The sequence below is a fragment of the Bubalus kerabau genome, chromosome 8, assembly GCF_029407905.1.
Source record: "Bubalus kerabau isolate K-KA32 ecotype Philippines breed swamp buffalo chromosome 8, PCC_UOA_SB_1v2, whole genome shotgun sequence".
NCBI classification, from domain to species: domain Eukaryota; kingdom Metazoa; phylum Chordata; class Mammalia; order Artiodactyla; family Bovidae; genus Bubalus; species Bubalus kerabau.
Window position 1 is genome coordinate 101872091 of NC_073631.1, and position 12774 is coordinate 101884864.

The following is a 12774-nucleotide window of genomic DNA, read 5'->3' on the forward strand; positions in this document are numbered from 1 at the left end:
TAGCTGGGTGAATTTAGGCCAATGTGTCAAACACAACAAATTTCTCAGAGCTTCTCCTATGTTAAGAGCACGTATCTCATTAGGTTGTTATAAGGATAAATGAGATATATGAAAGGAGCTTAGCCCAGGGCCTGGCACTAAAAACCCTTAACACACAGTAGTTATCAGAGTCTCCATGAGGAGAGCTGAGCATATTACAAAAGTGTCATGGGGGATTTTTTAATATAAATATTAATGTTGAAATCAAAGGATCCTAACTCAACTCCACAAGGCAATATATATATTAATGAAAACCCAGTTGTTCTTGTTGACTCCTTGAAGTTATTCTTCTTTACAAAGGATCTCTAATTGAACCTTTTCGATAACTCCCTGTTATAATAAGTTATCATTTGAGATACTCTCCTTTATCCGAACCTTTGGTATCCTTTTGGAAAATGGCATCTTTCTGTGAACACTTGTGATTGGAATTTTAAAGGAGAAGCATAACCACTTTTTGCAAGTATGTACTGTCAGTATTTTTCCACTTGTGTAACCTAGCAAGGTGCTAGGTCCTGCTCCTCATGTTACTGAATGGCTTTACCTAGAGGTTTCCCGAGGGTTTTAAGAAAATCACTCCTCTTAGAAGACTAGAAAGCTGATTGAAAGAGAAATTCCTCCTTTCTTTTTATTACACCTTGATTCTCCTATAGTGAATGCTTTCATATAAAACCCCAATTTCCCCACATGCCTGAGCAGACAGCGCAATCAAAGGAGCAATAAATAGCACGTGGCCGTTTGACACTGGCTGGGAAGGCGACTGGACCGAGGCAGCGGGGCTCATTTGCCTCACGCCGTCCAGCTCGCTCTTCCGGCCCCTCTTCCTTCATCTCGGGTTGTTCCCTTCCTTACCATGTCCGGTCTAGACTTAGCTTTGCCTGCAGAGAATTTCAGCAGCTGCCTCTGAGCCAAGTCAGTCCGTCTCTATATGCTGGACACCGAATGGAAAGCTTAAAGGGATCCAGTGAATAATGGTTCACCCAGGCAAGTATCTGAAGTTGCAAGGTAGCGGACAGTTGAAAATGGTCTTGAAACAGGAAGTGAGAGCTTCGTCAATTTTCTGGCCCTTCCGTCCTCAATCTGAAAATAAAAAGAATATGTGAAGACAAACTCTGCATTTAGTCACTCTGCTATTCACCTTATGGTTTCTCTCAAAAGTCTTTCTATCTTTGTCTCACTAACAAGATGGTTCATTAACATATACATAGACTCTACAGACCAAAAAAGAAACATTTCCCCAGATTCCCGATTTCTTTATATTTTTCTTTATTCGTTCCCAATTTTAAAAATAAAAATACCGAGGGAATTGGGACCAGGGAAAGGGAAACTAAGCAAACAAGTACTGACCCTGCCAGAGGATTTGGGGGAAGGTACTGAGGATGTTTTTTCCCTATAAGTTTAAATCTCTTGATTCATTCATTAGGCAAGTAACTCCCTGATTTCTTCTAGTCTTCTGTTCCTTCTATGAAGCCTGAGGGTCAAGAATGAGAGGCCTATGTGGAAGGGGTGGACTTCGCTGGTAGCTCAGTGGTAAAGAATCCACCTGCCACTGCAGGAGACCTGTGTTCAATCCCTGGGTGGGGAAGATCCCTGGAGAAGGAAATGGCAACCCACTCCAGTATTCTTGCCTGGGAAACCCTGAGGGCTCCAGTCCACAGGGTAGCCAAGGGTCAGACATGATTTAGCAATTAAACAACAGCAAGAGCAACATGTGGAGTGGGTACTATAATCTGCATCAGCATCTGAATGTAAGGAACTTCTTGTAATGTGCAAATTTCTGGACACCTCTCTGGAATTTCCCATGTCATATTTTCTTGAAAAAGCTCTCCCAGAAGATTTTGATATGCAGCCAGTCTGAGAACCTTGATTCTAGGGGGACAGTGTACCATAAGTGCCATGAAGCCAGGTTCAATGGCTGTTTCTTCACTGGCAAATCTCAGATATGTTCCTGGCACATACAGAGGAGCAGGACCTGGAGGGGAATCTCTCCCACCTGCACCCTACATGTGGATAGGGCTCAATGATTTGGAAAAGAAGTCTGTGTCTTTATCTCAATGACTTGCAACCTGCCAGCCCTTTAGACTCACTGGGGACAGTTGAGAAACACATATGCCTGGGGCCTAACCCCCCAAATCCTCGTTAGGTTGATCAAAGGAGGGTCCCTGGGTTGGGTCATTTTTTCAGAGCTCCTTGAGTGATTGTAGTGTACAGCCAAGGTCAAGACCATCAACTAACTCTTAGGCCCTTGAAGCTGCCCTGAAGTTAGGAGGGTCAGGGATCATGCCTTCCCTGCATTCTAGAGATGATGAAAGAAAGGCCAGGGAATAGATGCAGTAGGTCTGGACGTGGCAGCATGGGGACTAGGCACTCAATCCTTATTTATTTTTAAATTTACTCATGGGATTTGTTCTCGTCTAAACTCTATCCTCTCGTGCTATGCCAGGGCTTCCCAGGTGGCGTTAATGGTAAAGAACCCCACTGCCAATGCCATAAGAGCCGTGGGTTCGATCCCTGGGTAGGGAAGATCCCCTGGAAGAGGGCATGACAACCCACTCCAGTATTCTTGCCTGGAATATCCATTGGACAGAAGAGCCTGGAGGGCTACAGTCCATGGGATTGCAAGGAGTCGGACAGGACTGAAGCAACTTACCACACATGTACTAGTGCTATCCTAATCATTTAGGCAGTGGTTCTTAATTTGAGGGGGAGGGAAAAAGGGAGCAGAGACAACTCTCAGAAATGAATGAAAGTTGATACACAAAATCTGGCCTACAGTTTTGAGGAGTTCATCACCCTCCTCTAACTCATAGGTTTTGTTCACTCACTCAACAAAATTTCTTGATGCCCTGCTGCGTGCTGGCAAAAGCCTAGGAGCTGCAGGGAACTAGACTGTAAGCCAGGCTTGAGCAACTTCTCCAGCTAGCAGATGTCTCACAGATTTTCTGGTCCCCCTTTTCTGCAGTTTTATAAGAAAGTCCTCCAATATGAGGCCCACAGTAGAAGGAAAGGAATTTAAACGGGATTTGGAGCTCTTACCACTTTCTGGCATTGTAACCTAGAAGGATAATTATATCTTTTATCACTCCAGCTAGATATTAGGCTCCTTAAGATCAATGCCCACATCTCCAGAATCCTGAGCAAGGTACTGTAGATGTACGACAATACAACAGCTGAAGTGTGCATTTTGGACAAATAGGAGGAGATGTAGAGGTTGAGGGAGGGGAGCTGAAGGTAGCCTGAGTGACTGCTCAGGAATAAAGAAATGGAATAAGAAATAACACCTGGCCCTGCTAAACAATTTACAAGCCCCTCAGGGTTCCCCATCCTTAGTTTGCAAACCAGCCTTCCTGAGATGGATACAAACCATTGATACCATGCTAGGCAGGTTTTTGTTTGGTTTGCATTTTACCTTTGAAATCTGAAATGAGAATCTAGGAATCTAATATTGATTCCCAGCAGTGTGATTCAAAGCCAGTCCAAGAACTTCTAATTTTTTCCAATGCAAAAAAACAAAGAATGGAGTGGGGGGAGGCAGGGTGTGTCCTTAAGGTCCATGTGGGCCCCATTATTCTACCAAAAAAGGCAAACGTTAAAACCCAGAGCTGCACTTCCCACACTCATACCCATAGCATCCTTGCTGCATCATGTTGGGGCAGGTTAGGGATGCAATGGTGATTTGCTGTTGCAGTTCATTATTTCTTTGGTCTAATATTTAATATTTGTTGCTGTGTTTCAAGTATAAGAGAGTTACCTCTAGATTATCTACTAGTGCATTCTATCATTATTTGTATTCTTCTGGACCCTCCTCTTTTACCTATTAACCAAGCTCCTAACCATCAATAGCAGAAGACTTTGGGCAAAGCAAAGGGTCCAAAAAGACTTTGAGAGTCTGAGGTTTAGAAGGTTTTGAAGGTGAACTTAGAAAAGGCCATGTCCCTGACTATATTCTAATGCCTTTGGTCTTTGATTGTTGGCATTGGTAGTGCTCCCTGCTTTGTACAAACCATCTCTCCCCTCCATTATTTAGAATAATTTAGGGACTGACTCTGTAATAATTGTATTAATTTTCTTTAAAATGCAAATGCAATATCTATTTATATCTGTGCTTTATTTCCCTTTCATGGTCCTAACCAACATCAGTACCTGAGAAAGAAATTGTATCTTAAATATTTGGAATAGTTCTACATTAACTAAAATTCACTCCACTATGTGTCCATCCTTTTATGCCAGGTAATCATTGAAAAGCTTGAAGATCATCCAGCCGAATTCATAGGGATTGGTAATCAACCAGAGGTTCACGAGCAGACATTTGACTGCTTACCTGTGAGTAGAGTTTATGTGGTTTTGTTGGTGGGGAGGGCTCTGATCTTAGCAATTACATAGCCTTTCTGCCTGATTGTCTAAATTCTCGCACCTATAGATGCATTGTGAGAAACCAAGGGTTCTGCTATGTCCTTCATAGTTTATTTACCAAGTAATCTAACAAGTTTGAGAGAATTGTTTACCTGTTTTGTAATATGATTTTTTTTGCTTTATTTTTAAATTCTTTTCCTGCATCTATAGTATATTAGGCAAAACAGTCCCCAATCAATAATGAAGTTCTCACTTCCCAAGAATGTCGCTGACTTGAGGGAATAGAGAGATGATGAGTCAGTCTTCAGGGTAAAGGAGCTCACCTTTGAGCAAACAATGATTTCAGAAGGGAGTACCCTTCACTCTCAGCAAATCCTCCTCACCTGGAAGAACTTCTACCAGTAGACACTCTACCTGGGGAGCAGCAAGAGGAGCTTTCAGAAGGTAGAGGATGGAGAAGCTAAAGGAAACTTCACTCATTCACAATTTTTCCAAGGCTGGCACTGGTAGGGAGAAGTGGTTTTCTGTGGCTGCCAGAGCAAAATACCGCAGACTGGATGGCTTACATAGCAGAGATTTATTTTCTCACAGTTACAAAGGCTGGAAGTTCAAGGTGAAGGAGGCGACAGGTTTGTTTTCTTCGAAGGCCTCTCTCCTTGGCTTGCAGATGGCCCTCTTTTCCTGTGTCTTCACTAGCACCCCACTGCCACCACATGTTTGGAGTGCTCTCTCTGTGTCCAACATTTCCTCTTCTTAGAAGGGCCACAGTCATATCGGACTAATGCCTGCTCTAAAGATTTCATCTTAACTTAATTACCTCTTTAATAACCAGATCTCCAAATTTGTTTATATTCTAAGTTATTTGGAGCTAAGATTTCAACATATGAATTTGTGGGAGCACAACTAAGTCTCTAATATCTGATCTTTTTTTTCCCCTATATGCTGATTTTTAGTTTGTTGCATATGGACAGCTCTCTGAGTCTCCTCTCCTGAACTACCTTAGCGTTTATATCACTCTTAGAATATCTGGTTTTCCTGCAGTATGTTGCAGTCCTTTGTATACATCTCTCACTTCCCTGTTTCATTACATAATTTTTGAAGCTGAAAAGTGTGCCTTTTACATCTTTCATAGCACTAGAGGAGGCTTTGTAAATAGTGAGCATTCAATAGTACTTATTAAATGAATAAATGAATGGAGAGGTAAGATACAAGTCTCTGAACCTGTAATTTGCTTTAAGACTACCTCCAAATAATGATTATTAGTGGTGCTTTCTCCGTACTTGCTGCCTGTCTCCTGACTTCCAAAAAGTGGAAATAAGTCAAAGCTGGAGAGAGAGACTGAAAAAAAAAAAAATATATATATATATATATATGTATATATATATATATGATTAACTGATGGCAGGAGACTTACCTCGCTCCTCAAAGAGTAAATAATATGGACCTGCTCCAGATACTGAGAACACTCTTTTGGGAGCCAAGAGGGAAGGACAGTGAGTTTAGACTGAGACCTGCTGAGTTTAAGGGCCTGTGTGACATCCAAGGGTGTGTGTCTAGAATACAAGGGCTATGCATGTCTGAAGCCCAGGTAATAACTAGAGATAGAAATTTTCATAATCATAACCTACACATAGGAATTATGAGGCCACCCAGAAAGACTGCAGAGGGAGAGGAGCAGCGGTTTAACAATGCCACGAGAAACTGCATGTAGAAAGTTTTCCTGGTGAATAACAGGAGGAAGAAATCTAAATGGCATTTCTAACTTAAGAACATGTGTATTAGCTACTGTGGATGTCTATCTATTTCTCTCTTCACTTATTCCTTTGGTCCTATTTTATACCTTCTTCTGTCCTCTCCTTTAGGGCTTTGCCCCAAACCATTCCTGGGGAGCTTCCTCTACCTGAGCTTGCTCCTCTCTAGCCAACTCCACCCACGAGCATGTGTTTGACTCCCCAGCTGCTTGCCCAGGGCTATCCTACATCAGCACTTCCCTTTAGGACCATTTCCTCCGTCACAATCAGAGCTGATCAGACTGGACAGTAGGGAGGTCCAGGATTAGACTCCTCAGTGTCCAAAGAGACAGAAGGTCAGGTGGTTGGGACTCCTCTGCCATGGAACATCGTCTTGTCCAGACAGTCAGTAAAGGACTCAGTTGAGGGGAATGTACCTCCTTTGCACTGAACCCCTTCCATAGTCCATTGGTCTCCCCACACTTCCTATGCCTTCAAGGAGGTTTTGGTGATATTTTCATGTTTCATGTGCAGGATAGAATGGAGGCTAATGAAGCATAAGCGGACCAGGCCCTGAGTCATGGTGGCCATAGCAAGCTTCTCCTCTCTGGGTCTCACCATCAAAAGTGATTTCTAATTGGGCCACCTTTACCCCAGCCCTGAATTTCCCACTTTTTTCCTGCTTAGTGTGATACAAACAAAAGGAGGAAAACTATTCAATTCATTTCTCTGTTATTTTCTAAAGTGTCATTTCTTTTCCTTGCTTCTTCGTGCCCACCCCCTTCCCCTTTCTCCATTGGTTCTCTTTCTCTAGCAGAAACCCATGATCTTTCTTTGGATTGTCTGATTATTAGCAGGAGAGCCTGTCAGAGGTTTGTAAATGTCCTCCTTCTCTACATACCCCCTTCCATTTCTTAAAAATAAACTTTGAGATACCAGATTTCTTCAAGTACCCCCCACTTCCATACTTTCCTCTTGGTATTCTTCAACTTGCCAGGAAAAAGATGCCCTTTTCACTCAGTGACCTAAAGTGCTAATCACACCTGTGTCAGTGGATTTTACATTAATTGCTATTTCTATAAAATGAGTAGGGAGAAATTCTGAAGTCAAGAGGAAACAGCTCTGCAATCCTTGCATGGCCTAGGTCAGGTATTCCAAATGAATGGTGGCCAGTGGCCAGCAGAGGTGCCTCCACACTGCATTTCATTCATTTCAGTCAGCTATAGGATTTGGGCTTCCCTGGTGGCTCAGAGGTTAAAGCGTCTGCCTCCAATGCAGGAGACCCAGGTTCGATCCCTGGGTCGGGAAGATCCCCTGGAGAAGGAAATGGTAACCCACTCCAGTATTCTTGCCTGGAGAATCCCATGGACGGAGAAGCCTGGTAGGCTACAGTCCACGGGGTCGCAAAGAGTCGGACACGACTGAGCAACTTCACTATGCTATAGGATATGAAAAGAAAGATACTTTTCCTATGAGCATGTATAAGAAGTGCTCTGAGTTGGAAGCCCTGGCAGGCTTTGCCTTGTTTTAGAACAGCATAAATGGGAGTTTGTAGAACCACTGTGGGCCAGCATTTTTAGAGTCAGTTGAAGCTCCAGATGGTATGGAAAGAGAAAGTTTTTTTCCCTTTATCTTCTCTTGAGTTTTGCAGAACAAGTCTCTCTGGACACTCTTGACACAATATTCAGCTTCCTGTTTAGTTCAAGTGTGTCTATACTTGTTACAGCAGAATCTGAAGGGATCACTTTTGCACTAAAAGTCTTTTCTACAGATTTCTGGTAGTGGCTGCAGAACGACGCCCAAGTTTGCTTAGGAATCAAGAGGACTCAAGGAGCAGGGTTCTCAGGTCTTCCCAGTTCTTGAAACTTTGATGATAAGGAAGGTAACAGGACATTCCAGCATCACCATGTGCAGATTTTGTAACTTTGGCCAAGTAATGGTGTTTCCTTGGCCAGGGAATTGACCTGGCCTTAGGAGGCACCTCCATTAAGCACACATTCCTACCCAGCATGGCTGTTGATGGAAAGAGGTTTTGTCAGGGTGGGCAAACCAAGATCAAGACACAGATAGCAGGGAGAAAAACAATGGTGCCAGGAGTTCTTGCGTAGAACTCCTTTCCAGACTTCTGTTCCAAAAAACATGAGTGAGTATGCCATAAAGAGGAAAAAAAAAAAAAAAAAAAAAGAACAATCCTGCTATTTAGCTTTCAAACAAAACTATCAGAAGTCTGAGGTTCCAACTGTGACAGGATTTGTACAGTTTAAGGACACAGACTTAACTACTTCCAAAGTTTGCTTTGGGATGTTCAACAAAACAAAGCTGCAGACATCTTGCACTACTCCACGGAACAGTCCTCCAGTAGGGTTTAAAGGCTCAATCTGGGGGGTGGAGGGGAGGGAAGACTAAGACATTTTCCTTTCTACTATTTTCTGTATCAGGTCCAACTTAATGCCAAATTAAATCTAGATTTTTTTTTTAATCGACTTTTACTGGAGGAAAAAGCAGAGCTGCATTCCCTGAAACAGATATTTTAAGGCCAAACTTATTACTTGGTTTTTTTTTTTTTTCTCCTCCTTTTTGCTAATTCAAAACAAAATGTCTATCATTCACTCTAACACCAGTCTTTAAGAGCTGGAGACAAATGGAGTCTGAATATTCACGCCAACATGGTATAAATGAGCTGTGATTTCAGGAGGCTGGCTGTTTCTCTGACAGGGGAAAAGAGAGGCTGACTAGTTTAATATCTTTGGCTGAAAACACTTTGTTAAAGAGGGATGGAGACAGCCAACATTAATATCAAGTCCTGTTATTTAATGACCAAGAACGACATACTGTGGAACGGGGCATCCTGAGTTTGGAGAGAAGTGTGTTTATCATATTCAGAGAATGCAGAGAGGGCGTGAATACAAACATATGTCAGGCCTGAAGGAAGGCGCTCTTCTAAAAGCACTTTCTTCAAGTTCTTCAAAAGATTCCTCCCATAAGTATATTATACCCACGACTGTGAATCTGACTCCATCACAGACTCTCAAGATGTATAAACATAAAGACATTTGTTATCATGAGGGACTCTGGGGACATATCTACTGCCTCCCCCAGCTTGCTGGCTAATGGATTAGAACTAAAAGATGCAGTTATAAGTCAGGGTTGGTGGGGGAGGCTTGTGACCACTGTTAGCACCGTCTGTCCTTTTCTTGCTCTTCAAACATACATATTCAGTCACTCATTAATGTATTCACTCTACAGCTATATACTGAATTGGAACTTCTCTAGCCGGTGCTATATTAGGTCTGGGCTACATTAACAATTCTAGTGTTCCTTCATTCTTCCTATAAAATGGACTTTTTTTATTGAATGCAGTGGAAAAATCTAGTGACTCCAATAATATACTCATTGACATAAATTGTGATTTCTGGTTCTTTTATTTATTTTGTATTGGCCTTATCTTAACAAAGAGTCATAATATTTTATATATCTCTGCTGTCTCATTTACCTAGCCTTCTTAATTATGTGGTTTACAGGCAAAACACTGCAGAGCACTGGCTATATCTCGAATTCTACTTTTCTGAAAATTGCTTTGAAGAATGATGCTTAATTGTCCCCTGCCTTCTTTATTTCCTAAATTCTGTTTTCAAGAAGAATTTTTTAGGGGCAGACCTAACTGTAGTATCAAAATAATTGAAAATTAAGAGCAAAGTAAGGGCTTGTCATTCAATTAAGAGCAAAGTAAGGGTTTGTCATTTTTTTATTGGAATGCTCAAAGAATCGAAGGTGACAGACCCAGAGTGATTCAGTGTGAAGGCAGTGGTGTGCTTAAGCCACAGAGCCCCTCATTTGAACAGATGTCTGTCACACCCCTGCCTAAGTTTTTACATTTAACATTGTATTCTCTTTCTTAAGGGACTCCCAAATAATTTTCAGGTCCCACAAAATCTGTCTTAAGACAGACACTAACAGATAATCTTAGAAGATTTTGCTTCCTTTCTGAAATTAATTAAATGAAAAAGCAAAAAGAAATAGTCAAAGTGTGTTTTATTTTTTAAAGGCTTTAGGATGAATTCAGCTTATTTTCTAAAGTGAACCCCACTTAAATGAAATAATAAATTAGTTTGCCAAAGCCCAAATGAACATCAACAAGATTCATTTTCACTTCATTGATAAACATCAAATATGGACTCCCCCTAACATCAAGCAAGCCAAATCCTTCCAACAGGAAACAAATTCTAGACAGGGTTGTTTGTAGCCGACTATGTATCCTTTAGGCAATTACATGGTCTTTTCATCAATGAGGTTCTTGCCATAAGCTACTTTGTATTACATCTTGTGAGAAGTAGCATAGTCTCACAAAGCACAGACTCTAAGGGCTAGGCTGCCTGCATGTAAATCCTGGCTCTAATATTTGCTAACTCTGTGACCATTTTTGGGCTCCAAAATCACTGCAGATGGTGATTGCAGCCATGCAATTAAAAGACGCTTACTCCTTGGAAGGAAAGTTACAACTAACCTAGATAGCATATTCAAAAGCAGAGACATTACTTTGCCAACAAAGGTCCATCTAGTCAAGGCTATGGTTTTTTCAGTGGTCATGTATGGGTGTGAGAGTTGGACTATGAAGAAAGCTGAGCGCCGAATAATTGATGCTTTTGAACTGTGGTGTTGGAGAAGACTCTTGAGAGTCCCTTGGACTGCAAGGAGATCCAACCAGTCCATTCTAAAGGAGATCAGTCCTGGGTGTTCATTGGAAGGACTGATGCTGAAGCTGAAACTCCAATACTTTGGGCACCTCATGCAAAGAGTTGACTCGTTGGAAAAGACCCTGATGCTGGGAGGGATTGGGGGCAGGAGGAGAAGGGGATGACAGAGGATGAGACGGCTGGATGGCATCACCGACTCGATGGACATGAGTCTGGGTGAACTCCAGGAGTTGGTGATGGACAGGGAGGCCTGGGGTGTTGTGATTCATGGGGTCACAAAGAGTCGGACACGACTGAGCGACTGAACTGAACTGTGACTTTGGGCAAATGATACACCTTCTCTGAGCCTTAGTCTTTCCATCTGTAAAATGGACTCAATAAAGATTGTTATAAAGATTTAAACTGATACTTATAAAGTTCTTAGAACTGTACTGGGTACATAGCACATGCTATATAACCATTGACTAAATAAACAAACTTCTCCATCTAGAATGTAGGCTAATAGATGAATTTACATAAGTTTACCCTTTAACTCCTCACAGTGCCTAGCTTGGCACATGAGAGCCATTAAGGAATGATTGTCTAAATTAGGGATTACTAACAAGAAACCTGAGGTCCACACTGACCTGCAAGTGGGCTTCCTTTGCCCAGCATGGTTTTCTTGAAATTTTGATTTTGAATTTTTTTAGGGAGGCGTTCATTCTCCATTTCCCCACAGGCCACCACTCTCCAAGTATTTACCTTTTGGGTCCTTAAAAGCATTTGAGTTTGTCATTCCTGGTGTAAGTGAATGAACACGTCACATGTGAGCACTCCTGCCGTTAGCAGCAGTTTTATGACTCACTGGAGTAGGCAGATGGGGCCAGTGAGCCATTTCCACTCCCTGAAGCCTTCCCTGATTAGCTTACCCATTCCTATTTCTATGTTAGAAGCCATAGAACAGAAACAGAAAATCAGTAAGTTGAATAAATATCTTCACGAAGCAGTGCCTAATATCACAAGATCATTTTTGTCATGGACTAACTTAACCATGGCTATGTCAGTCATGGTGAGCTAGGTTATGCTGGAGATGGGGACTACTCAAAATCTAAGTGACTTCAACACAAAGGTTGCTCACTCATGCTTTCTCTCTAACCCTGGACAGGCAGGAGTCTCTGGTCCACATCACTGCCATCCTTACTTGGGGACCCCAGGGCAGAGAGAAAAAATACTCTGAAGGATCTCATATCAACAAATAAATGCTCTGCCCCAGAAGTGACGGGATACTTCTGCTCACAACTCATTGGCCAGAACTAGTCACTTGGCCCCAGCTGCCCACAAGGAAGCCAGCAAGTACAGTTCTATAAGGTCCCTAGAAAGCTCAAAGGGTACGAACGGCCAGAGGTGTAGAATTTTTGGAACTTGGATTTTTAGGCCAGAAGTTTTTCATTAAGTTCAGCTCAGAAATCATTCTCATGTATCTATAAAGGCAGAGCAAAACACCCAGCACTGTGAGGGGATATCAAAGGAGACGCAGGCCCTGGCATTGAGCAGCTTCACATTTGCTCAAGAGAAAGAGAGGTTATAACACATTTGAATAACAAAGCTGTATAGTATTGACCATCCAAAAGAACAGTGCTAACAATGCTACAGAGTTGAAAGACAGGATGCTTCTGGAGTAAAGAGAAGACTTAGCTACACTCTAGAAAAATATATGGGATTTGCAGAAGGAATGGAGGGGACTGCAGGTTACAGAAGAGAGGAAACAAGGACAAAGGCCCAGAGGCAAAAATACTAGCTGGATTGTTGCAGGACTAAGGAAGTGGCCTGAGTGTGGGGTCAGAAGAGGTGGTGGGTACAGTGAAGTCATTCCATGCAGGGCCTCTGAGATGGACAGGGAAACAGGATGGTCGCTTTGGGGGGGGCGGGGGGGGTGGGCTGGGGGAAAGACCATCCTTCCTCACTAACCCCTTCAAAACCCA

General features: G+C 42.3%; 1 protein-coding gene and 1 non-coding gene across 7 annotated transcripts in view; both read left to right on the top strand.

The window, feature by feature from the left end:
* The window catches only part of CALD1 (caldesmon 1), a 204525-nt gene that overhangs the window by 69204 nt on the left and 122547 nt on the right, over window positions 1–12774 (top strand). For 5 of the 6 annotated variants that reach the window (XM_055590974.1, XM_055590976.1, XM_055590980.1 and 2 more), the window contains one exon: window positions 4267–4359. The exons of the other annotated variant lie outside the window; for it this stretch is intronic. The gene's annotated coding sequence lies outside the window, so the exon portion shown is untranslated. The remainder of the gene's footprint in view (window positions 1–4266; window positions 4360–12774) is intronic. 6 annotated transcript variants of the gene reach the window in all.
* On the top strand, window positions 7356–7427 carry TRNAW-CCA (transfer RNA tryptophan (anticodon CCA)). Its single transcript has one exon. It is a non-coding gene; the product is annotated as a tRNA-Trp (tRNA).